This window comes from Pseudorca crassidens, chromosome 5 (genome assembly GCF_039906515.1).
Source record: "Pseudorca crassidens isolate mPseCra1 chromosome 5, mPseCra1.hap1, whole genome shotgun sequence".
Classification (NCBI taxonomy): Eukaryota; Metazoa; Chordata; class Mammalia; order Artiodactyla; family Delphinidae; genus Pseudorca; species Pseudorca crassidens.
The window spans coordinates 65071693-65098501 of NC_090300.1; the positions used below are offsets into that span (position 1 = coordinate 65071693).

Below are 26809 nucleotides of genomic sequence, written 5' to 3' on the forward strand. Positions count from 1 at the left end.
AGTGTTGCCCCATTTGTCATCCATTATGCCTCTTTTCTGTTAAGTATTTATTCTGGTCAAAATGTACACAAAAATTAATAAATTTTTCTTTTCTCTTTTCTGGTTGTATGTATGTATATGCATGTGAATCAGCAGATAAATAGACAGCTACTTTAAAGTGCTGATATCTAGACATCCCACCTGAAGTGGTAGGTTGACAATCATCTGTAATCCAAATGCCCCGTGGGAGGCATGCAAGTCCCTGGTGGTGGCTCTCTGTCATTTCTCACCAGGTGAACATAGTGTGGCTTTGAGCCAGACACTCCTGAGAGCAAATCCTGGCTTCACCTCTTAGCACTGTGTGACTGGTTACTTCTTAACATCTCTGAGCCTGTCTGCTCATCTACACAATGGAAGTAATACATGTTACTGACCTTGCTGGCTGCGTTATGAAAATTAGAGATGATATATGTGTTGAAAAGAACATAGAATCTCTATTAAAGGCATTTAATAACTGGCAGGCATCACTAGCATTATCACCATTATTCTTCCAAATTCTCCTCCATTCTTTCCCTCGTTCCCATCCCCTGACCTCTCATTTCCCTCTTTTCTTTTCTTCTTGCTTTCTCATTCTCCTTTTCTCTACTCTCTCCTGCCAGTACCTCGGCTCTGTGAGTGGTGCCCAAACAGCCTCCAGCAACACTCAGAGACAAAGGTGTTGCAGATTCTTGTTCCCCACGACCAGCCAGAGAAGAAATACCAGAGAGAATGCCATCTAGGAAATACTACCTCGTGTAGAAAGATATCCAGTGCATCCAATCAATGCAGTGTAGCTGAAGTTACCCTATTGTCTGAAAATGCTGAGTTTCTTTTATACATGTAATATCAAGCCCCACAAATTTAACATTCCTTCATTCATTTATTTATTCCTCTAGAAAGTATATTAAAGATATGTCATGTGCTAGATCTTCTGCTAAAATTGAAGCTATGAAAGGTTTGTTTCTTATCTTTGTATCAACACACTCTATAGATATTTGTTGAATAAATAGCAAGTGAACGATGAACAACCCAAAGTTTCCAGTTATGAAGACACAGAAAAGAAAAAAAATAAAATCTGTATTCATGAATGTAGGTCATGTACACATACTGTAGCTTCTTTTTCAATTAAAATGAGTCAGCAACCTCTATGTGTCAGGTTCTGAACTGGATGCTAAGATACAAAGATGAAAAGATAAGATATGGTCCCTGCTTATCATTCATTCATTCACTTGGTTAACATTTTCAAATACCTACTTTGTGCCAGGAATGGACTAGGGGCTGCAGACACAGCCCTGATCAAGGTAAACATGGAAACTGATCTCATGAAACTTACTTCCTAGTATGGAAAATATAAAAGAAAACAAACATAACCCCCCCAAAAGGAGAAAATAATTACAAATTATGAGGAGAGCCATCAATGAGACAACAATGGACTGAGATGGACAGGACATCTACTTCAGATACTTCAGTGGGAGACAGAAAAGTAATCTGATAGTTACAATTCACTACTTGCTTATCTGCACATCAACCTATAGGTTTGTTATTCTCTCCTTCATTCCCAACAAGTTTTGAAGAAGCAATAAAATATTCTAAGAACAGTAAAGGGGCACACAGTACAATGTGAACGCAGCTGAATGAGCAACCCAAACTCTATGGGATCCCAATATTAACACAGAAACACAGGAGGGCAACTAATACACTTAGCAGAAAGGCCAAAAAAAAAAAAAAAAAAATGCACGAAGAGGCAAGTAATGGGGTGGAGTTGGTGGGGAGCCACCTAATTCCAGCTCAGGCCAGTAGGAGTTGTAGCAGCTCTTACTGGGTAATGTAGTCAAAGTGTCACTGTGGCACCCAGACTTTGCATCTGCATGTGTGGTTTCTCAGTACTATCTTAATGGCCCTGGAAACTTCCAGGGCCTGGTCCCTGAGTCTGCTGCTTGTCCTGCTGCTGAAAGAGCACTGACTTGGCATCAAAGGACGCAAGCTCATCATCCATTTCGGCTACTCATGAGCTGTGCGACCAGGAGCAGGTCACTTCCTAGCTCCAATCTCAGCTTCCTCTCCTATACAATGGGTGTATTTGTCAGAGCACAGCTATAGACAGCAAAATTCACTCTAACTTGTTAAAACAAAAAGGAGTTTATTACTAAGTATGAGTAGCTTTCTAAATCACTGTAAGGGCTAGATGATCAGGCTCCAGGCTGAGTTTCCTGGTACAGCTTCCAGCTGCTAGAACCACTTAACCTCTGGCATCTTCCTTGCTAGCAATATAGATGCCTCAAGCCTAATCTCTCCCCCTATATTTAACCCTGTGACAAATCCAAGTCTCACGAGAGTACGAGTGATACAACTAAAATTGCATCCAAAATCATAGCTGCAAGGGCATGTAGGAAATGTCATTCTTAATTGTACAGCCTCTGTACACCAGGAAGACACACCAGAAGGGGTCGGAACAGGTAGAGCAAGCCAGTCCCCACAATTTGCCACGAAGGACAACAGCGCATCCCTCACAGGGTTTTTACAAGGAGTGGTGGCTGTGAAGATGTTTCCACTTAATAAACACTGGCTTGCCCTGTTCAGCATTCCTTGTGCCCTAACACTGGGTCCCAAAGATACTGAGTCCAGCGCTACAACCCCAGACACCTTCCAATGCCCTGTGGCTGGAACTTGCTTCCAGCAAACCACCCCTCCTGTCTGATGGACGTTGCTGGCTTACAGCATGGCTCTACCCAGAAACAGAAAGGTCTCTGCCCCCCAGCAAATCAAAGCCCACAAGGTAGAGCAGTGAGTCTGGATTTGAGCCTTGAGAGAGTTCTGTCAAATCCAGAAGGGGGAAACTAATTTTGCCTGGAAGGGTTAGCATTAACCACTGTTAACCATTTGGAGGACTTCCCTGGTGGTGCAGTGGTTAAGAATCCACCTGCCAATGCAGGGGACACGGGTTCGAGCCCTAGTCTGGGAAGATGCCACATGCCGTGGAGCAACTAAGCCCGTGCACCGCAACTACTGAGCCTGCACTCTAGAGCCCATGAGCCACAACTACTGAGCCCTCATGCCACAACTACTGAAGCCCGCATGCCTAGAGCCTGTGCTCCACAACAACAGAAGCCACAGCAATGAGAAGCCCGCACACCAGAATGAAGAGTAGCCCTCACTTGCCACAACTAAAGCCCTCGCACAGCAACGAAGACCCAACACAGCCAAAAATAAAAATTAAAAAAACCATTTGGAACCATTTCCTTCCAAGGAAATCCTAACCAAAAGAAAGCTGGTGTAGCAAAATTATCAAACAAAATTGACTTTAAGGTAAAAAGCATTATTAAAAATAAAAATGGTCACTACATAATAATAAAAGCTTCAACTCACAGGAACATATAACAATTTTAAACTCTTAGGTATGTTACACCTTCACAATGTGTGAATACAAAATTGAGCTATCTGTTAAGAAAAATTTATATGTTCACACACTTTAACACACTTCTCTCAGTAATTGATAGATCAAGTGAATAAAGAACAGCAAGGATATAGATCTGAACACAAATAACAAGCCTGATGCAAAGGACATATTATGGAAATCTGCATCCAACTACTTGTTGAACATACAAGGGCTATTTACAAAAATGAACCATGCCTTAGGCTGTAGAGCAAGTCTAATAAATTTCAAAGGCTCTCTATAGGCCACATCTTGTGGCAGCAATGCAATAAACACAACTTTTCAAAAAGAACAAAATAAAAATCTATTTCATTAGAAATTTTTAAATACATTTTAAATAATTCAGGACAAAAAAGAAATCATAATGGAACTTAGATTATTATATAATGTTTCAAAAGAATGACATGAAAAATTAGCATATCAAAAATTGAGGAATGCAGCTGAAGCATTTCTTGAAAAAAAAATAGGTTTAAATGCCTACAGTAGAAAAATAAAGGCTCAAAATTAATGAGTAAAACATATAACATGAAATTAGAAATTATTTAGAATTTAAAAAAGCCGAAGTGGGGGGTCACTGAAAAAACTAATAAAACTGAAAGTTTTCTAGTAATGTTAATAAAGAAAAAAGAGAGAAAGAATAAGTAAACAATATTAATGAAGAGGCCATAGCTACAGATGCTATATTAATTTAAAAGATATTAAATTGAGAGTATGAATAATTCTATGCTAATATATTTTAAAACATAGATGAAATAGATACATTCTACAAATATGCAATTTAGCAAAAGTGAATGGAGAATTTTTTTAAATTTAAATCAGAGAAAATCTGAATAGGTGTATAAAAGTATAAAAGTATGTTTTGCCCTAAAAATGCAAGGTTGGTTTGACACTAGAAAATATTCATAACAGATAATGGTTTATGTACCCACATTAATAAGTAAAAGAAGAGAAATAATCTCCATAGATGTAGAAAATTCATCTGAATAGATGTAGGAAAAACATTTGAAATAAATGCAAATCCACTTATGATCTGCAAATCCCTTAGCAAACTAGGCATAAAAGGACTCTTTTTAACCTAATAGAGGGTAACTACAAGTGCCTACTGCAAATGTCATACTTAATGTTGAAATGTTGGAAATATGAAAGATAAAAACGTATTTCCTCTGAAATATGTTCACACCTCTATTATAGCTCTTATTATGAATTGCAATGATCTATTGACATTTTTGTCCTCCCCTCTCCCAGCTCGCCCGACCCTGCACCCAGTGCTCCGTACAGTTCCTAGCACACAGCAGGCATACCATTCATGTTTGTTGAATGAATGGATGAATGAATAAAGCAGAGCTCCTTCGTGCTAAAATGCAGGTTGCATAAAGGTCACCAGGTAAATTCTGATTCCCCAGCTGTATCCATTTAGCACTCAAGGACTCTTTGAATGCAATCTGAGTACTGCAAATGTGTTGCCCTATGATATTTAAGACATTCCAGATGGCTCTTGAACCTTCCCAACTCTACTGTGTAAACATCATGTCCCCAACTTGTTTTCATTTACTTACCCCTTCTGAGAATCAATTCTTCCCCTTGTAAATGGAAGTAACAATAATAGTATGTTTGCCTCGCAGGGTTGTTGTGAGAACCAAATGAATGTTCATGAAACAGGAAACAGTGCTGGTCGTCTAGTAAGTATACAATAAATGTTGCCTATGGTTGTAATTATTAATAACATGAGGGCTATTTCAGATTTCCATGGTATCTAGTATAGCGCTTTGTACATAAAAGCAACTTCTCAAAAAATGTTTGCTAAATAAATGAATGACCAGTCTGTGATGCTGAAATATACTGGTGGCCTCTATGTAATTTGCATTCACTCCATTCATTCATTCATTCAAATTGAATTGCAGGCCTGCTGCATGTCAGATGCTATACTGAGCACTGGGAATACAGAGATGATTAATCATTAAGATATTAATTAAGATAAGATTCTAGCCTTTGAGGAATGCACAGCATAAATTTATTTTAATTTGAAAAATCTGCATTGGCAGCTCTGTTTTTTTTTTTTTTTTTTTTTGGCAGCTCTGTTTTTATGCCTACCTCTCATAAGCAAGGTACATTGACCCTTGTCAAGATGGAGTCAGCATGGAGAAAAATCAAGCTATATCAAACTCAATTGGCCGTAGTGGTTGGTCTTAAAAGGCAACCCAGAGAATCAAGGCTATTGTATTCAAAACAGAGTCATGAGCTGAAGCATGACTCAGAAAATTATTGGCAACTGAAGGTCCCAACTCAAGGGTGGGCCACAGCCATGAGGGATGGTATATAGGGTACCAAATGGAAGTCACCAGCAGAAGACATGTCCCATGCATCAAGGTCCCAACACATCAACACGTGGGAGAATGAATTTGGGAGAAGAAACAATATGAGGAAGGTAATAAAGAGCAACGTCCTTCCTTAGGAAGAGAGATATCAGGAGCTAGAAAGGTAATCTAAGCCTCAAACTCCAGAAAAAAAGTTTCACATACCATTAAGTTATCAGACAGACTGAGGAAATTGGTATAATAATGTCATACGGTTTTATATTGGTTAAAAATTTTTTAAATACCCTATAGGATACAATAGATTTTTGTCATGTTTTCCAGCTGCTCAGCACCTTTTGAGAGCCCTGCAACTTGGAAAACATTTTGCCTTATGAGTTTCAACTCCTCAAGGTAGAAACTAGAAAACAAGTCTCCCCAGCAACTTAGCTGCTAAGATGTATGCCTGAGACCTAGGATCCACCTATCAAACTCAACCATGAGAGACTTGTTTCAAAAGAAAGAAGGCCTGTGAAATTCACCTTCTATAGAACATGTGGCAAATGTGTCCAAGTCTTGGAGGGCAGAAAAGGTGAAGGTCCTGGTGTCTATTCCCTATGGAGTTGAGGCATAGGCTATCAGGAGTGGTACTTTTGCCAGTGAAGGGCCTTGTAGCATAACTGCCCATTGTTTCCAGTTGTGTAGCATTCGAGCCAGAGTCTCCAGTTCACCAGGAGGTTGGGGAGATTTTCTCCTTAAACCAGCTTCACTGGATTCTTACAACCAACAATCCTGACAGATATAATTCGTTAGACCAATATCTGAGAGAGACTGACCCCTGAGGAGGGACAGAAAGTGCTGTCATCTGGGACTGATATGGATACCCAGGACCACCCGGGGTCACTAAATGCCGGAAGCCACTGATGGCAAAGGAGTAAGTGCAAGCTCCATCAGCTGCACCTGGATCACTGAACGCTGTTTCTGTAGAACATGGCTTAACTCAGGGGTTGGCAGGCCGTATACTGCTTTCTCTCTCAAGAAATCTCAGGAATGGGAGCCGGCCTGCCGTCTGCTGGGTGGAAGGGAGAACCAGGAAGGGAGAAGACGATGAGAAGCTGGTGAAATGCGGCCAACTGTAGCTGTCTCCACCCAACTTCAGAGCCATCTCCATTTCTCTCCAGCTGAACTCACTGCCAATATTCTAAGAGTTCTCCCGGCAACCAGGTATTTCCAAGAAATGACAACACAAAGAAGGGAAAAGGGAAGGAGAATTTTTCTCATTTATGACCAGAGAACTGCCCTTACTGCTTTTAGAGAATGAGTTTTTTGCTTTCTTCTTATTCCTGTGGCTGCTATGAACTCTCAAGATACATTTGCTCTAAGAAACATCACTTCATTTCTCCCCCTTGATATCAAAGGCTCATACTGCTCATACTCCAGTGGTAGGATGGCTAAAGACTCCTCTTCTTAGAGTAATCCCTGAGCTAAGCACTGGGGTATAAAGATGAAGAAGGCCCAGCTTCTGCCCTCAGGGTGCTGGGTTGAGTGGGAGACACACAGATATACCACAATAGAATATCCAAGCATAATAGATGCATAGACAAAATGTTACCAAGTCATGCTCGCCTTCAACACAGGTGAGAGGAGGGAAGCCTTTTGAAAGCTTTACAGAAACGAGTGCCATTTTGGCCTTTCTGCATGAATAGAATTTTGATGAAAAGAATGAAGACATCCCAGGAAGAGGAAGCCACATAAACATAGGCATGGAAGTATGGAATTGCAAGTCGTGTTCAGGAAACATTGAATACTTGCTGGCATAGAGCATAATGTGTGTGTGATAGAGGAAAGGGGTGCTGGGAGGACAGACTGTTCTCTGGGCTTCTTTCTCAGTTAGAAAGAGCCAGATATTATGCTTGTTGATTGAATGATTATGGCACAAAGTCACAAAAAGTTGAAATAGAGTAAGAACAAAACAAAAATCCAGAAACTTCACCTCAATATTTCATCCACTGAACTCTTCAAAAGTCTCTGACAGAGCTCCTAATATTGCTTGGTAAATATGATTTTTTTAAATGGGGGTGAGGTTCTTTGATAAGATGTAAGAAAAGTACTTTAATTCAGTTAAACATCAGCATAATGATGGTGAACAACTCACTGGAGACTGAAGTGCTACTAAATTATAAACGAGAAAGATGTTGTAAAAGGGAAAGAGTCAAACTTGGAACGCTGACTTTATGCTCTGGACCCTGAAATGGCTAAATTTTCAGGATACTCCAATTTCCTCTTGACTGGTTCACACACTTCTAGTTCCTTCTCTATCTCACCCTAAGCCCTCTTTGCCTCCCAGAAAGTGGGAAATGCCCCTCTTAAACAGATCAAATGAAACAGGGAGAGAAACTATATATTTTAGTCTGAATCCCTCATCAGCTCAGAAAGAAGGCAGCATTGACCTAACGTAGCACCATATACCTTACCTTTCAGCTGGTACCTTTGTGTACCCTCGGCTGATGCCAGCAACTCAGCCCCACGTCTCCCACTCAGCTCTCCCAGGCTTCTTAGAACTCGGATTCCCAAGACAAAGCACAATTGAGGCCCAGTTAGTGCTCAAGTTTACTGAGAATTAAACCATAGGCAGATACCATCAAAACACATTTCACTTGTGACCTTTCACAGCCAGCGAATTGGAAGGATTTTCCTTTGCCGGGATTGAATTTAAAACGACTTCCCAGGAGCAAAAGGTCAGCCTGGGGAATCATGATATCCAGTTAAACACAGCTAAATAGAACATTTTAGCATGACAATAAATGGAGTTATATTTAGCTGATTTGGGAAACTATCTGGCCAAGGGAAAAGGAGGAGTACAGAGATTCTTCATCTACCACCCCTCCTCCTACAGATGGAAAAAGTAATGGAGTAGTGCAGACAAGCACAAAGGTGAAGAATTTTACTAAATCTGTCCAGTGAGACCGTTTTTGCTTTCCCAACATTTACCATGTTCTGAGTAGGACGTTTTGGTTGAATTGCATAAAGGCTATATTGTCCTCTTGACACACACATGAAATTCCTATTAGCACGACTGGAGCAAGATGGGCTCCAAAGGGAGAACATACCCTCAAATAACTTTCTAGGCAGCTTTGATTTCTAGATATGTATGAGGTGAAAGCACATTAGCCAAACTAGCTTTGATAACAAATGCATTCTTTTTTAACAAGGAAAGACTGAAGGGAAAAAATAGTTGGCACTCATCTGCCCTTAACTTGAAATGCCCCATGCTATTTTGAAATAGCCTTATATTTTGCTGTTGTTAACTAACAGATGGTTTTGTTAGCTGATGACTGTTTCTCTAAATAACTCCTGACAATAAAAGGCTGTGACATATGAGAGCAAAATGGGGACCATAAGTGGTAGCCTTTTACCTCTAGAATCTTACCTTGTCGTCCATCCTGAAATTTGATGTGTGTAATTGCAGCCACTGGGAAGGTGTGGAGTGCTATAGCATCACAGATCTGCCAATAGTTAGAAGAGATTATAGGTGTATGTTGTTTTCTTAGAAGGGAAGAAAATATATTTAATTGAAACCAATTTAGAAATCAGGATCCCTGTTAGTTTAGAGTGAGAACGTTTTCAATGAAATACTGTTTCATTCTGGCTATGAGAGATCCACAACTTTCCTCTCCCAGGCTCAGTGTGCTATTTGATAGGGAATCCAATGTTTGTTCTTGTCCCCCAAGACCCTATCTACTACACAATGAAATGGTACTCTAGGTGAATATAATCCATAGTGATTTAGCAAAAACCATCAGCCACAGCCTTGTGGAATTCATCTAACATTGTTTCACTTAGAGTGACCGATCTCTTTGCTTATAAGGTCTTTTTCATATGAAACTGCCTTCTTTCATTCTATCTTTTTAAAAATATCACCTGGTCTTTTTACTTATCTTTTATTCTGCCTTTGGGCAGTCCAAAACGGGCATGGCCTAACCTGGTTGGGCATAATATTGGCCACTTTCCAATCTCCAGCTGAGGAAAAGGTATGGCCAAAGGGCGTTACTAAATTCACAGAACTGATACTCAGGCCTCAAGCCCTTGGTTCCTAAAGGTCTATTTGGTCCAGACACTTTGAATCTACCCTCAACCTGGGAAGACCTTTATATCATATAAATAAGAATAAAGCCTTTGTACAATTCAACAAACAGGTCCTACATAGAACATGGTAAATGTTAGGAAAGTTCCCATCTTACCTCTCCAACTTCATCTTGCTCTTTTCTCCTAATTTATTGCTGACCTCTTATTGTTCTCTTAATACCTTTACCTAGCCGCTACAGTGTGGCACACTGATCTGTTATGCCCAGAATCCAAAGACAGCTCCATTTCCTGCTTATTGATTTAATCTCTCACCCTTGGTTCCAAAGGTTCCATGATGATTGTAGCCTACCACTAAAATGAATCAACTCAATCTTTATTCTTTCCCCATAGATGATCTCTCATCCAAGTCTGTGACCACACATTATCACCCTAGGACCATAACTCTATTCCCCTCTAGGACCATAACTCATTCCAAAAAGTCCATGTCTTCCAGAGGCCTGGATAAGCATAGATTACCTGAGACATCTCCTTTTAGATACAGCTAGAATATTGTTGCAGTAATCCCATCATTGAGATGACAAGATGATGGTGAACTAAAGTATGGTAGTAACAGTAGGAAGGAAGAAAAATAGTCATATTCAAAATATATTTTTGACAAGACTTGATAACTGATGAACAAAAGGGAATAAAAAGAGGAAAAGACCGAGGGTGACTTTCAGATTTCTGACTTGGAAAACGTGTTGAATGCTGGATGTGATCAAAGAATAGGGGTAAAGAGTTTGAGATCTGAAAATCATTGAAACAAGGGTGACATAGGCACATGTCTTGTGTTTATCCCATTATCATTATTTTTTATTTGGTTGCACTGGGTCATAGTTGCAGCACGCAGGATTTTCGTTGCCACGTGCAGGATCTTCACTGCAGCATGTGGGATCTTTTTAGTTGCAGCATGGGGGATCTTTAGTTGTGGCATGCGAACTCTCAGTTGCAGCATTTGGGATCTAGTCCCCTGACCAGGGATGGAACCCCTGCATTGGGAGCATGGAGTCTTAGCCACTGGACCACCAGGGAAGTCCCTATCCCATTATTTATGAATGCTCTTATGTGAAATATGCATATCTTTAATTTGAATAAATTGTCAAAAAGTAGAATAGGGGGCTTCCCTGGTGGCGCAGTGGTTGAGAGTCCGCCTGCCGATGCAGGGGACAAGGGTTCGTGCCCCGGTCCGGGAAGATCCCACATGCCGCGGAGCGGCTGGGCCCATGAGCCATGGCCACTGAGCCTGCGCGTCCACAGCCTGTGCTCCGCAACGGGAGAGGCCACAACAGTGAGAGGCCCGTGTACTGCAAAAAAAAAAAAAAAAAGTAGAATAGGGAAATCTTTATAAAATCACAGAATTTCGAATCCCAGTTCCCTTCTCTGTAAATGGTGATGACAGTATTTACCCAGGATACTGGTAAAAATAGAACACACTTTTTACAAACCACCTGATACAGTGCGTAGCACAGTATACTCAATAAACAGTAGCTGCTATTGTACCTATGATTTGGAATGGCTTACTACACATGATCTGAAGATTAAGTTGGTAACTCGCAAACTGAAAACTGAACCAACAATGAAGTGTTGAAGAATGCAGACAACACCCAACCTGGACTTCGATCCATGGAATCTCTGCTATTATGTATTGCTTACCTAGCACTTCAGCCCAGCAAATTTCAAGGTCAGTCATTATCATTTCCTAAACACAGGAAATGAGAAAAGCCCTTCACAGATGGGGAAAACACAGCACACTTGCTGGTAGGAATCACACAGTTCAGCTCAAACAAGTTCAAATATTTGATGTCCGAAAGTCATTGTCTATGAACAAATCTCTATACCAAGACATCAAAGAAAACAACCCAAAGGTACCTCTGACCTTCTTCCTTATGAAGACAGAGGCTGAGTAACTGGGTTGTATATACAGGATATGCAACCTCAGATAATCTTGGGGGCAGGGTGGTAAAGTTATGCAGGCCTTTCCCTCAAAGAATGTCTTATGCGCTCGCTTTCTGAAAATGACAAATTGTGAGTAATCTTTTTCACATAAAAATAACTCTGAAAATGACTGTACATATAAACAAATAAAACAAATAGAAGAACAAAATGTGCCTCAAAAACAAAAGAGCCTGTTCTGTGAATAAAAAGGACCCACATTTTCCCCACACCCTTTGTTACTGACTGAAATCTTCTCTAAGTAAACTGATCATGTCATCATGCAAATAATTGTCAGAAATCACCTACCATGGTTAGAGTGGAAGCTACTGGCAACCCACAAAGAAAAGTGCATCAGTTACGATTATCTGGTTGCAGGTGACAGAAACAGACTCTGGTTAACTTAAGCAAAGTAACAATAATAATTAACAAAAATAAAATAAATTATAGACCCTAATGAAAAAGTGAACAATCAGGCGTTGGGAGCAATAGGATCAAAGATGCTCCAAGAAATTAGGAAAGAGGCACTAACAGAGTATCTCTTCAAGGGATGGCCATTGGAAGGACCCATTTCAATGCTTTGTGTCAATGTCCCCTCAATGAAGACTCAAACTCCTGGGAGGATAGGGTTAATCTTATCTCAGACACGTGTCCAAACAGTGCACATGACTCTCCCACTAGAACAGCATGGAAGGAGGGAAGTGAAGTCCCCAGAAGGAAAATTGGAATGTTAGTAACAAAGAAAGGGGAAAGGCTGCTGGGTGGATCAACCCCACAGGTTCCACCATAGCCTGTCTCAGAAAACATTGGTTCTGAACAGAAACAAGCCTTGGCTTAGGAAACCCATACAAGCAATTCGATTCACACGGCCAGTGCAGCATAAAAACTTACATTATTCAAACTTTTTAATTTAGAAAGAAATCTGATGTAAGAGCTCATACTCTTAAAAATATATTTCCCAGCTCTGCCGCTGAAAGCATTTCACCTACAGCAATAGCAGCACCTGTGTACACAACTTGCCGTTAGGAGAACTCATAAAGCGCAGATTACAATTTCAAATCACACTCAAAGGAACCAGGACTCCTTGGAAGATACCCGGCTTCATGTCTTAGGACAGAAAAAATTGGGATGGTGATGGTACCTCCTATGGTTATAGCAGAACAAGACTTTTTCTAGGATGACAGAATGTGCTGAAACGACAACAGATCAGCTGAAAGAGCAGCTACTCACCAAGCCGTGAAGATTCAAACATCCAAACCAAAATATAATAACAGTTACGGTTAATTAGAACAGTTGAGTCTGTGGAAGGCAGGATTCATTACGCCACAGAAACAGAAACGTCCATTTAGAAGGCGTCCCGGGAGACGTAAGGGGCGGTGCGCAGGCGCTTCATCGGCTATTGGTGGCGCGCGCACCATCACGTCTGCGTCAGGAGAGCGATCCGCTGAGCACGTGATCTCGGCTGAGGCAGCGCAGCTGTGTGGGCCGCTGCCCGGGCAAGCGTCTTCTTGGCCTTTGGTCCATTCCTCTGTCGTTACGGGGAATAAACCTCTCTCGAAACTGACTAGCCCACTCCCGGAAAGGGAACAGATATTTAAGATCCTTTCATTTTCCTTCCACTGGAAACGGAGCCCAGAGTCGGCGGCGTCCGCGGGTGGCGGTTTTGTCAGGTGTCTGTCACCTTGAAAAATGGCTGATAGAGAGGACAGTTGCTCTGGTGGACATGGACTGTTTTTTGTTTGTTTTTGTTCAAGTGGAGCAGCAGCAAAATCCTCATTTGAGGACTAAAACTTGTGCGGTTGTACAGTACAAATCATGGAAGTCTGGTGGAGTAATTGCAGTACGTTATGAAGCTTGTGTGCTTGGGCTCACTAGAAATATGTGGGCAGATGATGCTAAGAAGTTATGTCCAGATCATCTGCTGTCACGAGTTCGTGCGTCCTGTGGGAAAAGCTGACCTCACCGAATACCGGGAAGCCAGTGTGGAAGTGATGGAGGTAAGGTCTCATTTTGCTGCGACTGAACGTGCCAGCCTTGACAAGGCTTACGGAGACCTGACCAGTGGTGTACGAGAGAGACTACGAAAGCTCCAGGGTCAGCCTGTCTCAGCCGACTTGTTGCCGAGCACCTACACTGAAGGGTCGCCCCAAGGCCCTACAGCAGCAGAAGGGACTGTTCAGAAAGGTACTTCCATAACATCATATTGTTTCTGCTTCCTGCCTTTGCAACCTGCTTTATTTGGTCACTCTGATCCTTCTTGGATTGATTGAAAGGAAATTTAAACTACAACCTGAATGAATAACAAGGACTCACGTGGAAGGATGTACAGATTCTCTCATCTTTCCAGGTAAGTGGATGTTGAGCTGTGAAAGAGGTCATCCATTAACTTTGTTTATGATGTACTTTGTTGAACAAATTCTCTTAGCCCATCAGTTTTTCACCTTGTGGTTGTGCACTTTGAATATCGTTTTAGAAATCCATTTCTATCAGAATTTCCTAAAGACATTTATTTCTCTACATGTTTCTTCTATTTGCCTTACAGCTTCTTTTTAGGTATTTCAACCGTATGGAGTTTAGCTTTTTATTTGATTTAAGGTAGGGAGCCACCTTAATTATTATTCTTATCTCGAGTTGGTTTTCCCAACATTTATTAAACAGTCCATTCTTTCTTAACTTCTTATATGTAATTGGGTCTGTTTCTGTAGTATCCCATTAATCTGTCTACTTCTGCTCCAGAAATTATTTTTATTACTGTTCACAGTATTTCATAATATTTGATAAGGACTCCCCTCTGCTTTTGTTTTTCAAAATTGTCTTGGCTATTTATGCACATTTATTGTTCAGTATGTGTTTTAGAATACATTAGTTGAATTCCTTAAAAATCTTGTTGGAATTACATTGAATTTACATATTTAGAGAAGATAGTTACCTTAATGTTAAATTTTTTCATCCATGAACATATTTCAGCAATTTTTTAGGTCTTCATTTATGTCCCTTTTAGTGATTTTTAAGTTAAAAATTTTGATTTATAGTTCTGCTTCTTTTGAGATCTAGAATTCAGTATGTTTTCCTTTTTCTTTCTCATCTAAACTTTTAATTGATATAATATACATAAAGTATACAGACTGTAAATGTACACTTCGGCTAATTTTCACAAAGTAAGCCCACTTATATAAGCAGCACCCAGATCAAAAAACACCAGAACTCTAGAAGCCACCCTTACCTACCCTCCCAGTCATCATCCTTCCCTACATTATCCCCTCTCTCTTACATTACCACTATCTTGATTTCTATTTAGCTTATTTCTGAACTTTATAAAATTGAAATCATGCAGTATATACTTGAGTATGGCTTCCTTCACTCAACATTGTCTTTGTGAGATTCATCCATTTTGTTGTATATAGTTGAGTTTGTTTACTCTCATTGCTCTGTAATATTCCATTGTATGAATATACCACAGTTTACCCTTATGATGGATATTTGGGTTGTTTCCAGTTTGGGACTACTAGGAATAGTGCTGCTATAAATATTCTTGTAAATATCTTTTGGTGAACAAATGTATGCATTTCTGTTGGGTATATGACTAAAAGTGCTCATTTGTGGGGTTTGCCTATATTCAGCTTTAGTTTGCCTGTAGTCACTTTTACTAGATACTACTAAAAATTTTCCAAAATGGTAGTACTGATTTATAATTCCACTAGCAGCATATGAGAGTTCTAGTTGTTCCACATGTTTGTCAACACTTACTTTTTTCTCTTCTGTATTTTAGCCATTTTGATAGGTGTATAGTTATATCATATTATGGTTTTAGTTTGCATATTCCTGGTATTAATGAAATTGAGTACCTTTTTGTCAGTTTGATGACCATTCTTCTTTCATGAAATGCCTGTTTAAGTATTTGCCCTTTTTTTTTTTTGGTTGTCTCATTCAACTATAGGACTTTATATATTCTGGATACGAGTCATTATCAAATATACGTATTACAATATCTTCTGATTTGTGGCTTGTTTTTCAGTCTGTTAATAGTGGCTTTTGATGTATAGAAGGTTCTTAATTTTAATTTGGTCCAATTTATCTTTCTTTTTCTTTTATGGATAGTATTTTTTAATGTCCTGTTTAAGAAATCTTTACCTACCTCAAGTTCATGAAAAAACTCTCCTATATTATTTTAGAAGCTTTATTGTCTTGCCTTTTACAGTTACATTTGCAATCCATTGTGTGTGTGACCGTGAGGTAGGGATCAAGATTCCTTTTTTTATTATATGGGTATCCAATTATAATATCTTTATTATTAAAGCTTTACTTTTTTCCATAAAGGTCTTCTGCATTCATTATGTTAGTTCCTAGATGCTTTAATTTTTTTGTTGCTATAGTGAGTTTGCTTATTTATTATATTTTCCACTTGGTTAGTGATATGTAGGGGAATGATAAATGATTTTTTTTGAAAGTTCATCTTTATTTACTTTATCTACCTGACAAAAACTTGAGATATAATCTGCATGAAAGTCCTTTAATAAATAAAATGTAGTTGATGGTTAAAAATATTTTCTTAGACTAGAATAAAATTAGGACAATTAAAAACTTGCTTTTGTGATAATATTAGATTATGATAGTTCTAGATACCAGATATAAGAGAATCTGGGTCTTATTTGCTTTTAATCAAATATTATGAAAGTGGAATTCAGCTGGATATCCCAGAGCAAAGAATTCTGCATTTAGATGCTTTTCAACAGGGTGTCTACACCTTCTTGAAAAAATTTTCTAGTACTTTTGATAATGGTTAGATTCAAAACAATGTATCTATTCTCCTCTTCAGTTGTAATGCGTACTTTTAGAACTATTATTTTGTAACATTATTCTTATTTAGAAGAGCTCTTTCAGTAAATCTTTGAATGTTGGACATTAATCAAAAGGATACAAATCTGTAGCAAGTTAACTCTGTGGGGGAACTTGTAAGGGAAATCTGTTATTACTTGTAGAAGCAATACAGATTCATCCAGAAAAAAACTCCAAGAGAATATAGCTTATTTCTAGTAACAGTGGTAGATTTTCCATGGGCTTCGTGTTTTAAAGTAAGAATAAATAATAAAAAAATGGTGTACAAAAGTAATTGTAATGTGAAGATGGTATTTTTATTTATGTTAATAAGTAGTGAAATATTGATATGAGTAAATATTTTTTCTTACTTCTATAAGTATATGTATATTTTTAATGTACACCTATGTACTTGTTTCTATGTGTGCAGAAATGAGTGAACACAGGAAACTTGAATAAGTCAAATAGATCCAGAAAAGTTAATTACAGTACCAACAACAAGGACTGAAAAACACCAGTGGCCACAGATAATAACCAACTAGAAATACACAACAAAAATTTTTAGAAAGGGGCGGACAGTGTGTTACATAATGAATAATTAGACCAAAATCCCAAAGAAAAGAATTAACTGAACAAGCTTGATCCCTTGATGTCTAGTAGAGAAAACCTCTAGGTGACCTTACTAATTAAAATTAAATACTGATTTGATATATAATTTGGTTCCAGTAATACTAAAACTAGTTTAATATATCAAAGTGGCAAGATAATACCCAATTTAGGGAAAAAAGGAGACAATCCAAATTTGGCAATAAAAAAGATACAAATGGTATTGAGTATTTTTTTTACATGCACAATTCCCTGCAATATGAAAGACACCAGCCTCTCCAAAACCAAGTCAAACCTGTGGTCAACCACATATTTCGACAGCCCAAATTTTTTCTTTCTTTTCCACTGTGCTGTGCTGATAATGTATCAGCCTTCCTTAATCCTGTCCAAGTTGAGATGTGCTTTGCCTTCACTGAGATTAAGGTACAGTCTCCAAATCTACTACCATCTACAGGTTTTCTTTCATTAGAAACATATTATTAATTATTCTGATGGAAGGAGAGTGGGAAGAAAGAAAAAAAAATTTAAGAAAGGAGATAGAGAAAGAGGGAAGGAAGGGAGGGAGGAAGGAAGAAAGGAAGGAAGGAAGGGGAAAGGGGAGAAGGAAGCGGAGGGAGGGAGGGAAGCAGAGGAAGGACATAAAGTAACCTTCTGAGACACCAAGTTGCTAAGCATTAGGAGATACTCATGAGCTACACAACCTTATGGGATAATAGATAAGTGAGAAACAATAATCATTTAATTGGTTTCCTTATAAATATAGATTAGATTCTATTCAAAACAAAAATCTTGTTTGCCTTGTTCATTCCTATATCACTATTATCTAGAACAAAAGTGCTTGGCACATAGTAAATGCTCAAAAATATTTGTAAAATAAATTGAATAGATGAATGAATTCATGAGTGTGGGTACTCAGGTCCAATTTTGCCATGATGGTTGCTCAACATGTTAGTTAGTGTTAAGCTGTGTCAGTTCAGGTACTCCTGGAAGCAGATACAGAGATGGACCTAGAAGAGCAAGAAATATATTGGGGGAAATAAATTGGTGTCAATAGTAGGAAGGAAAAGACTTTGTATCCCAATGCTGTTTTGTCACTTGTGAATGGAGAGAGGAAAGGAAGGAGGATTGGGTAGGAAGAGCCTCAGACTGCAATGTAGCTCAAGAAAGTCCCAGTCAGGCCAATGGGGAAGCCAAAAGCAAAGATTAGAGAAGTCCCTTATGGGGCCAAAATGACCTGGCTCTACAGTACTTGGTGCACAGAACCCCTCCTGGGCTGTTACTGGCTGTGAGCAGCCCTGGAAGAGCATGAATTTGGAGTTGAAGACTGTGGAGGATCCCAAATTTGCAATATCTGGAGGCTCTCTGCTAATTACACTCTTAAACAGATTCTTTCTTGATAGGGGATTGAGTGGCATACCTCCATGGCCATAGAAACCAAAAGGCTCCCTGTTTCTAATGTTGAGTAGATCAGATTCAGTATCAACACTAAATCTTCTCTCCTCATTCCTACCATGAACTCTGTGAACTTTTTCTCCTTGAATACAGAAGATTATCCCTTTCTTCCCATTCAATGTCTGCACGGATTTGAAACCTTTCACTTATGCAAATGTCTCTTTTGCCAAGAGAGTTGACAGATGTCAACTTTTTAAATTACACATAGAAAGGGCAACTCTATTGCCAACCATCAAAGACTACAAAGTCATTCCATCGTTTTACAAATATCCCTCACTTAAGTGGTAAACGTTCAGTAAATGTCCATATCTAGCTTGTAAACCAATGCTGGCATCCCTTTGCATCCATACCTAATTCTAGGACACTTCTTCCCTATATTAGTTCAAAATAAGGGATAAGACACATATACAAATAAGTATGGTATATATTTTATAGGTATATAATTTTTAAATATGCGAAATATATGTCACATAACACTATAATGTGGATAGTGAAAAGTGCTAATGAAGTACAAACATATGCAATACAAGTTCAGAGAAAGGAAAGATTACTTCAAACTGGGAGGACTGGAGGAGAGTTTCATGGAGAAGATGTCATTTACTCTGGGTCTTTAAAGATGAGTAAAATTTGTACATGTAGAGATGAGGTAAATGACATTGGCAGAGAGAATCACATGCACAAGAGCATGGAACCAAGAAAGTACAACCTTGTAAAAAACAAAAACTCAGAACATAATAGTTTTCATAGCAGTAGGATCAATTAACTGACAAGTTTCAGGCAGCTCTTAGTTCCTAAGTTTGAAATCTAAGATACTGTCAGCCTGCTAATCACTAGTAGATGTACTGTTATTATTGTCTGTTCATAAGTTTGACATCAGAAAAATACACTTGAGCATAAATCTGACCATTGTCTCTTGGCCATCAGGACCATCCTGCCTTGAGGACACATTTTATTAGCATGTACAACGTATGCTAAAAGACTGAACTGAAGACACCCATAAAGTGTAGCTATTGCATGACAGAGTGTTTAAAAATAAGTTTAAGGTGTCATTAGTTCAAGTGGTGGTTCTGACACCAAATAGCTGCTCTTTGACTGATCTAAGAATGAACACATTCTCTCTATACAGTGTTCCATTAGCGATTTTAATTGCATGCTAAGCTTTATAATTTGCTGTCATTTAGGTTCATGTACTGTACTAATATTTATTCTGCATATTATGTAACACCTTATTAAGTTTATTGCCCGCTTTCTATAAATTTTTTTTATCAGACTTCATGTGAGAAGCTAACTTACGTATCTATTAAAAGTAGTCCTTGAGTTACAGGTTCTCTTAGTATTCTGAACAGAGTTTTTAAATTAAGTCTGTGGAAGGAAAAAGGAGATGGTTTGCTTCCCAAATAGGAAATAAAACCTGTATATACATCCTATTACACAATATCTATGCCCTGAGGACCATGAATAATATAAATGGTGACTACTTGGTTTGTCTTTTTCATGCCCTCCATGGAGTTTTCTCTGACAAATGGGACCTGAATACGTACCTTCCTTTAATTCACATTCAATAAGTGAATGGCCATTCACTTTGCTTAGCACAATGTCTCAGACCTTAAAGCTTAATGAAAATTTTTAGTGAAATGAATAAATATATAATAATTAAGGTCTACTTCCTAAACATCTCCTCCATAACATTATATCACATAGTATATGCTCAATAAATCACAATGATGGTAGAGACACAAATTCAAAATATAATTGGAGAACAACAGCAAACTCCTCATGACCATCTCAGCACATATCCTTGTCTCTCCTTTCATTCTTTCTCTACCTTTCTAAACTTAACTCTGTGGACTGCTCAAGCTCAAGATGGTGGAGTAGAAGGACATGGGTTCACCCCTCCTTACAGAAACATCAAAATCACAACTAACTGCTGAACAACCATCCACAGAAAAATGTTGGAACCTACCAAAAAAGATACCCTATAGCCAAAGCCAAAGAAGAAGCCACAACGAGACAGTAGGAGGGGTTCAATCATGATAAGATCAAATCTCATACCCACTGGGTGGGTGACCCACAGACTGGAGAGCAATTGTACCATGGAGGCCTTTCCACAGGAGTGAAAGTCCTGAGCTCGATATCACGCTTCCCAGCCTGGGGATCCAGCAACAGGAGGAGGAGCCCCTAGAGAATCTGGCTTTGTTAGCCAGCAGAGTTTGAGCGCAGGAAATCCATGACTGGGGGAAATAGAGACTCCACTCTTGGTGGGTGCACACAAGGTCCCATGCACACCAGAACCCAGGGGGAAGAAAAGGTGACCTGATAAGAGACTGGGCCAGACCTACCTGTTGGTATTGGAGGGTCTCTTGTGGAGGTAGCGGGGTGGCTGCTGCTCACTGAAGGGACAAAGACACTGGCAGTGGCAATTCTAGGGAGTACTCATTGGCATGAGCCCTCCTGGAGGCCGCCATTAGCTTCACCCAACAGCCTATAGGCTCCAGTCTTGGGACACCTCAGGCCAAACAACCAACAGGGCAGGAATACAGCCCCACCCATCAGCAGATGGCCTGCTTAAAGTTTTCCTGAGCACAGTCTTGCCCACCAGAGGGACAAGACCCACCTCCACTTACCAGTGGAATTCAGCCCATCAGGAAGCCTGCACAAGCCTCTTACACAGCTCATCCACCAGAGAGCAGACAGTAAAAGCAAGAAGAACTACAGTCCTGCGGCCTGCAGAATGGAAACCACAATCACAGAAAGTTAGACAAAATGAGACAACAGAGGAATATGTCCCAGAGGAAGAAACAAGATAAAACGCCAGAAGAACAACTAAGTGAAATGGACATAGGCAACCTGCCGGAAAAAGAATTCACAATAATGATAGTGAAGATGATCCAAGACCTCAGAAAAAGAATGGAGGTGAGGACTGAGAAGATGCAAGAAATGTTTAACAAAGTCATGGAAAAAAAACAAACAGAAATGAACAATATAATAACTGAAATGAAAAATACACTAGAAGGAATCAATAGCAGAATAACTGAAGCAGAAGAACGGGTAAGTGACCTGGAAGACAGAATGATGGAAATCACTGCCACAGAACAGAATAAAGGAAAAAGAATGAAAATAAATGAAGACAGTCTAAGAGACCTCTGGGACAACATTAAACGTACCAACATCACATTATAGGGGTCCCAGAAGGGGAAGAGAGAGAAAGCACCTGAGAAAATATTTGAAGATAAAATAGCTGAAAAATTCCCTAACATGGGAAAGGAAAGAGTCACCCAAGTCCAGGAAGTGCAAAGAGTCCAAGACAGGATAAACTCAAGGAGGAACACAAGACACAGAGTAGTCAAATCAACAAAGACTAAAGACAAAGAAAAACTTTTAAAAGCAGCAAGGGAAAAGCAACAAATAACATAAAAGGGAATTCCCATAAGGTTATCAGCTGATTTCTCAGCAGAAACTCTGCAGGCCAGAAGGGAATAGCATGATATATTTAAAGTGATGAAAAGGAATAACCTACAACCAAGAATATTCTACCCAGCAAGGCTCTCATTCAGCTTCGATGGAGAAATCGAAAGCTTTACAGACAAGCAAAAACTAAGAGAATTCACCACCAGACCAGCTTTGCAACAAACGCTAAAGGAACTTCTCTAAGCAGAAAAAAGAAAAAGAAAGAAAGCCACAGCTAGAAACAGGAAAATTACTAATGGAAAAGCTCACCAGTAAAGGCAAACATACAATAAAGGTAGGAAATCATCCACACACAAATATTATATCAAAACCAGCAATTGTGAGGAGAGCACAAATGCAGGCTGTTGGAAATGCATATGAAATTAAAAGACCAGCAACTTAAAACAATCTTGTTTATATACAGACTGCTATATCAAAACCTCATGGTAACCACAAACTGAAAATCTACAATTGATACACACACAAAAAGAAAAAAGAATCCAAACATAACACTAAAGTTAGTCATCAAATCACAAGAAAAGAGAACAAAAGAGGAAGGGAACAAAAACAAACCCCAAACAATTAACAAAATGACAAGAAGAACATACATATCAATAATTACCTTAAACGTAAATGAATTAAATGCTCCAATCAAAAGACTTAGACTGACTGAATGGATACGAAAACAAGACCTGTATATATACTCTCTACAAGGTAGCCACTTCAGATCTAGGGACACATACAGACTGAAAGTGAAGGGATGGAAAAAGGTATTCCATGAAAATGGAAATCAAAAGAAAGCTGAAGTAGCAATACTCATATCAGACAAAATGGACATTAAAATAAAGACTGTTACAAGAGACAAAGAAGGATACTATGTAATGTTCAAGGGAATAGTCCAAGAAGAGGATATAATCATTGTAAATATATATGCACCCAACATAGGAGCACCTCAATATATAAGGCAAATACCAACAGCCATAAAGGGAGAAATTGATAGTAGCACAATAATAGTGGGGGACTTTAGCATCCCACTTTCACCAGTAGACAGGTCATCCAGACAGAAAATTCATAAGGAAACACAGGCCTTAAATGACACATTAGACCAGATGGACTTAACTGCTATTTATAGAACATTCCATACAATAGCAGCACGATACACATTCTTCTCAAGTGCACATGGAACATTCTCCAGGATTGAGCACATGCTGAGCCACAAATTGAGCCTCAGTAAATTTAAGAAAATTGAAACCATATCAAGCATATTTTCTGACCACAACACTATAAGTTTAGAAATCAACTATGAGAAAAAAAACTAAAAAACACAAACACATGGAGCCTAAAAACTGTGCAACCAGTGGATCACTGAAGAAATCAAAGAGGAAATAAAAAAATACCTAGAGACAAATGAAAATGAAAGCCCCATGATCCAAAACCTATGGGATGCAGCAAAAGCAGTTCTAAGTGGGAAGGTTATAGCAATACAATCTTAACTCAGGAAACAAGAAAAATTACAAACAACCTAACCTTACACCTAAAGCAACTAGACAAAGAAGAACAAACAAAACCTATAGTTAGCAGAAGGAAAGAAATCATAAAGATCAGAGCAGAAATAAATGGCATAGAGACCAAGAAAACAATAGAAAAGATCAATGAAACTAAAAGCTGGTTCTTTGAAAAGATAAACAAAATTGATAAGCTGTTAGCAAGACTCATCAAGAAAAAAAGGGAGAGGGTTCAAACCAATAAAATTAGAAATGAAAAGGAGAAGTTACAACAGATACCACAGAAATACAAAGCATCCTAAGAGACTACTACAAGCAACTATATGCCAATAAAATGAACAACCTGGAAGAAATGGACAAATTCTTAGAAAAGTACAATATCCCAAGACTGAACCAGGAAGAAAAAGAAAATATGAACAGGCCAATCACAAGTACTGAAATTGAACCTGTGATTTTAAAACTCCCAACAAACAAAAGTGCAAGACCAGATGGCTTCACAGGTAACTTCTATCAAACATTTAGAGAAGAGTTAACACCTGTCCTCCTCAAACTATTCCAAAAAATTTCAGAAGAAGGACTACTCCCAGACTCATTCTATGAGGCCATCATCACCCTGATACCAAAACCAGACAAAGATACCACACAAACACACAAAAATTATAGGCCAGTATCACCAACAATCATAGACGCAAAAACCTTAGTAAAATACTAGCAATCCTAATCCAACAATACATTAAATGGATTGTACACCATGATCAAGTGGGATTTATCCCAGGGAGGAAAGGATTTTTCAATATCCACAAATCAATCATTGTGATATACCACATCAGCAAATTGAAGTATAAAAACCATATGATCATCTCAATAGATGCAGAAAAAGCTTTTGACAAAATTCAACACCCATTTATGGTAAAAAAAAAAAAAAAAGCTCTCCAGAAAGTGGGCATAGAGGGAACACACCTCAATGTAATAAAGGCCATATATGACAAACCTACAGCTAACATCATACTCAATGGTGAAAAGCTGAAAGCATTTCCTTTAAGATCAGGAACAATACAAGAATGTCTACTCTCACCACTTTTATTCAACATAGTTTTGGAAGGCCTAGCCACAGCAATCAGAGAAGAAAAGGATATAAAAAGAATCCAAATTGGAAAAGTAGAAGTAAAACTGTCACTGTTTGCAAATGACATGATACTATACGTAGAGAATCCTAACGATGCTACTGGAAAACTACTAGAGATCATCAATAAATTTGGTAAAGTTGCAGGATACAAAATTAATACACAGAAATCTGTTGCATTTCTATACTGTGAGCTCCAGAGTCAGATATACCTGGGTTTGAACCCCAGCTCTTCTGTCATATATGTTATTCAACCTCTCTGTGCCTCTGATTCTTGAGCTATGAAATAAGGTAATAATACATATTTTATAAGGTCATTGTTAGGGTTAAATGGAAAAATGTATATAAAGCATCTTGTACAAAGTAAGTACTCAATAAATGGTTGTTTTATTCCTAAATTATTTCATTTCTTTTTCTTATTTTCACTCAATATCCTTTAAAATTGCCCTAGAATAATCTGTTCCATACACGTACAGCAACAACATTCCTAGAAAACTCTTGTCATGTCACTTCATCATCGTTATGTATAGCAACCTTCAAATCAGTCAGAGAAGAGAGGGCCAATTAAAACAAGCATAGGTTTTCTTAGAACACAACTTAGGGAAGTGACATGTCTGATATACAGTGCATGTTTCAGATGGTGAGTTTTACATGTTAAAATAAAAGAACCCAGAGTCTGAGTTGTGAATAAATTACTGCTACTTTAAAATGCCTTTTTAAAGTCTTGTGTTTCTTATCACTTCTGATGAGTAAAAATAGTAGACAAGTGGAGAGGGGACAGGGAAGAAATTAAATTGATGGTGTTAATTTATGAGCTTGTTTCATTTGTTGTTGAAAAACAAAATCAACATAGAAGGGGTGGGGCTTCCCTGGTGGCACAGTGGTTTAGAATCTGCCTGCCAATGCAGGGGACACGGGTTCGAGCCCTGGTCCGGGAAGATCCCACATGCCGCGGAACAACTAAGCCCATGTGCCACAACTACTGAGCCTGCGCTCTAGAGCCCAGGAGCCACAACTGCTGAGCCCTTATGCCACACCTACTGAAGCCCACACACCTAGAGCCCATGCTCCGCAACAAGAGAAGCCACCACAATGAGAAGCCCACGTGCCGCAACTAGGGAAAGCCTGCACACAGCAACGAAGACCCAATGCAGCCAAAAATAAATAAATTTATTTTTAAAAACAACATAGAAGGGGGCTTCCCTGGTGGCACAGTGGTAGAGAGTCCACCTGCCGATGCAGGGGACACGGGTTCGTGCCCCGGTCCGGGAAGATCCCACATGCCGCGGAGTGGCTGGGCCCGTGAGCCATGGCCGCTGAGCCTGCGCGTCCGGAGCCTGTGCTCCGCAACGGGAGAGGCCACAACAGTGAGAGGCCCGCGTACTGAAAAAAAAAACATAGAAGGAGTAAGGAAGTACAAGAGGGAATGCGAGATGCATTTGCCATTGCAGTATATCAGGATATCAGTATCTGTAGCTCATTTTTTAAAGTCACTGAAAATACACAGTTTTAGAGAATAAATGCAGAACTTCCCATCAAGAAGCTTATACCAAATAAATTAATATTTTGATTAACACAAATATAAAGATGTATTCAGAGGAGAAGCATAGGTTAATTTCCCACCCCAGATGCCCAACACAGGTCAGAGGTGAGAGTGGGGCCCAAAGAGAAGAAAATTTCAAACCTGAATGTATTGTCAGTAATAAACCAGAAGTCTTTTGAACATGTCATATAATCCAACATAATTTCTCCAAGATATATACTCACTTCATGTCCTTTTAGATCTATATAAAGCAGCAGAGAGAAACAAATTCTTGGTTTATTCAAATCAGTGTAAGTTGGTTGATTTTCCTACCTGTCTCCTTGAAGTAAAGAAAAAGCAATTAGATGATTTCTGAAAAATTAAACCATAGTTACTAAAATCTTAAAAATGAGTCCTGCTTTATATGTTTGTTTTTGTTGTGGTTGTTTTATGATACTGTTGCTTAAAAGGAAATCTACTTTTTAAAACATGTCCAGGATGATCTGAGAATGAGTGAGATAGATCCAATTAAGACCTCAT

General features: G+C 38.9%; 1 pseudogene; it reads left to right on the top strand.

The window, feature by feature from the left end:
* The first annotated feature begins 7360 nt into the window (after positions 1–7360).
* LOC137224272 (DNA polymerase eta pseudogene) overlaps positions 7361–26809 on the top strand; it is a 79942-nt pseudogene continuing 60493 nt past the window's right edge.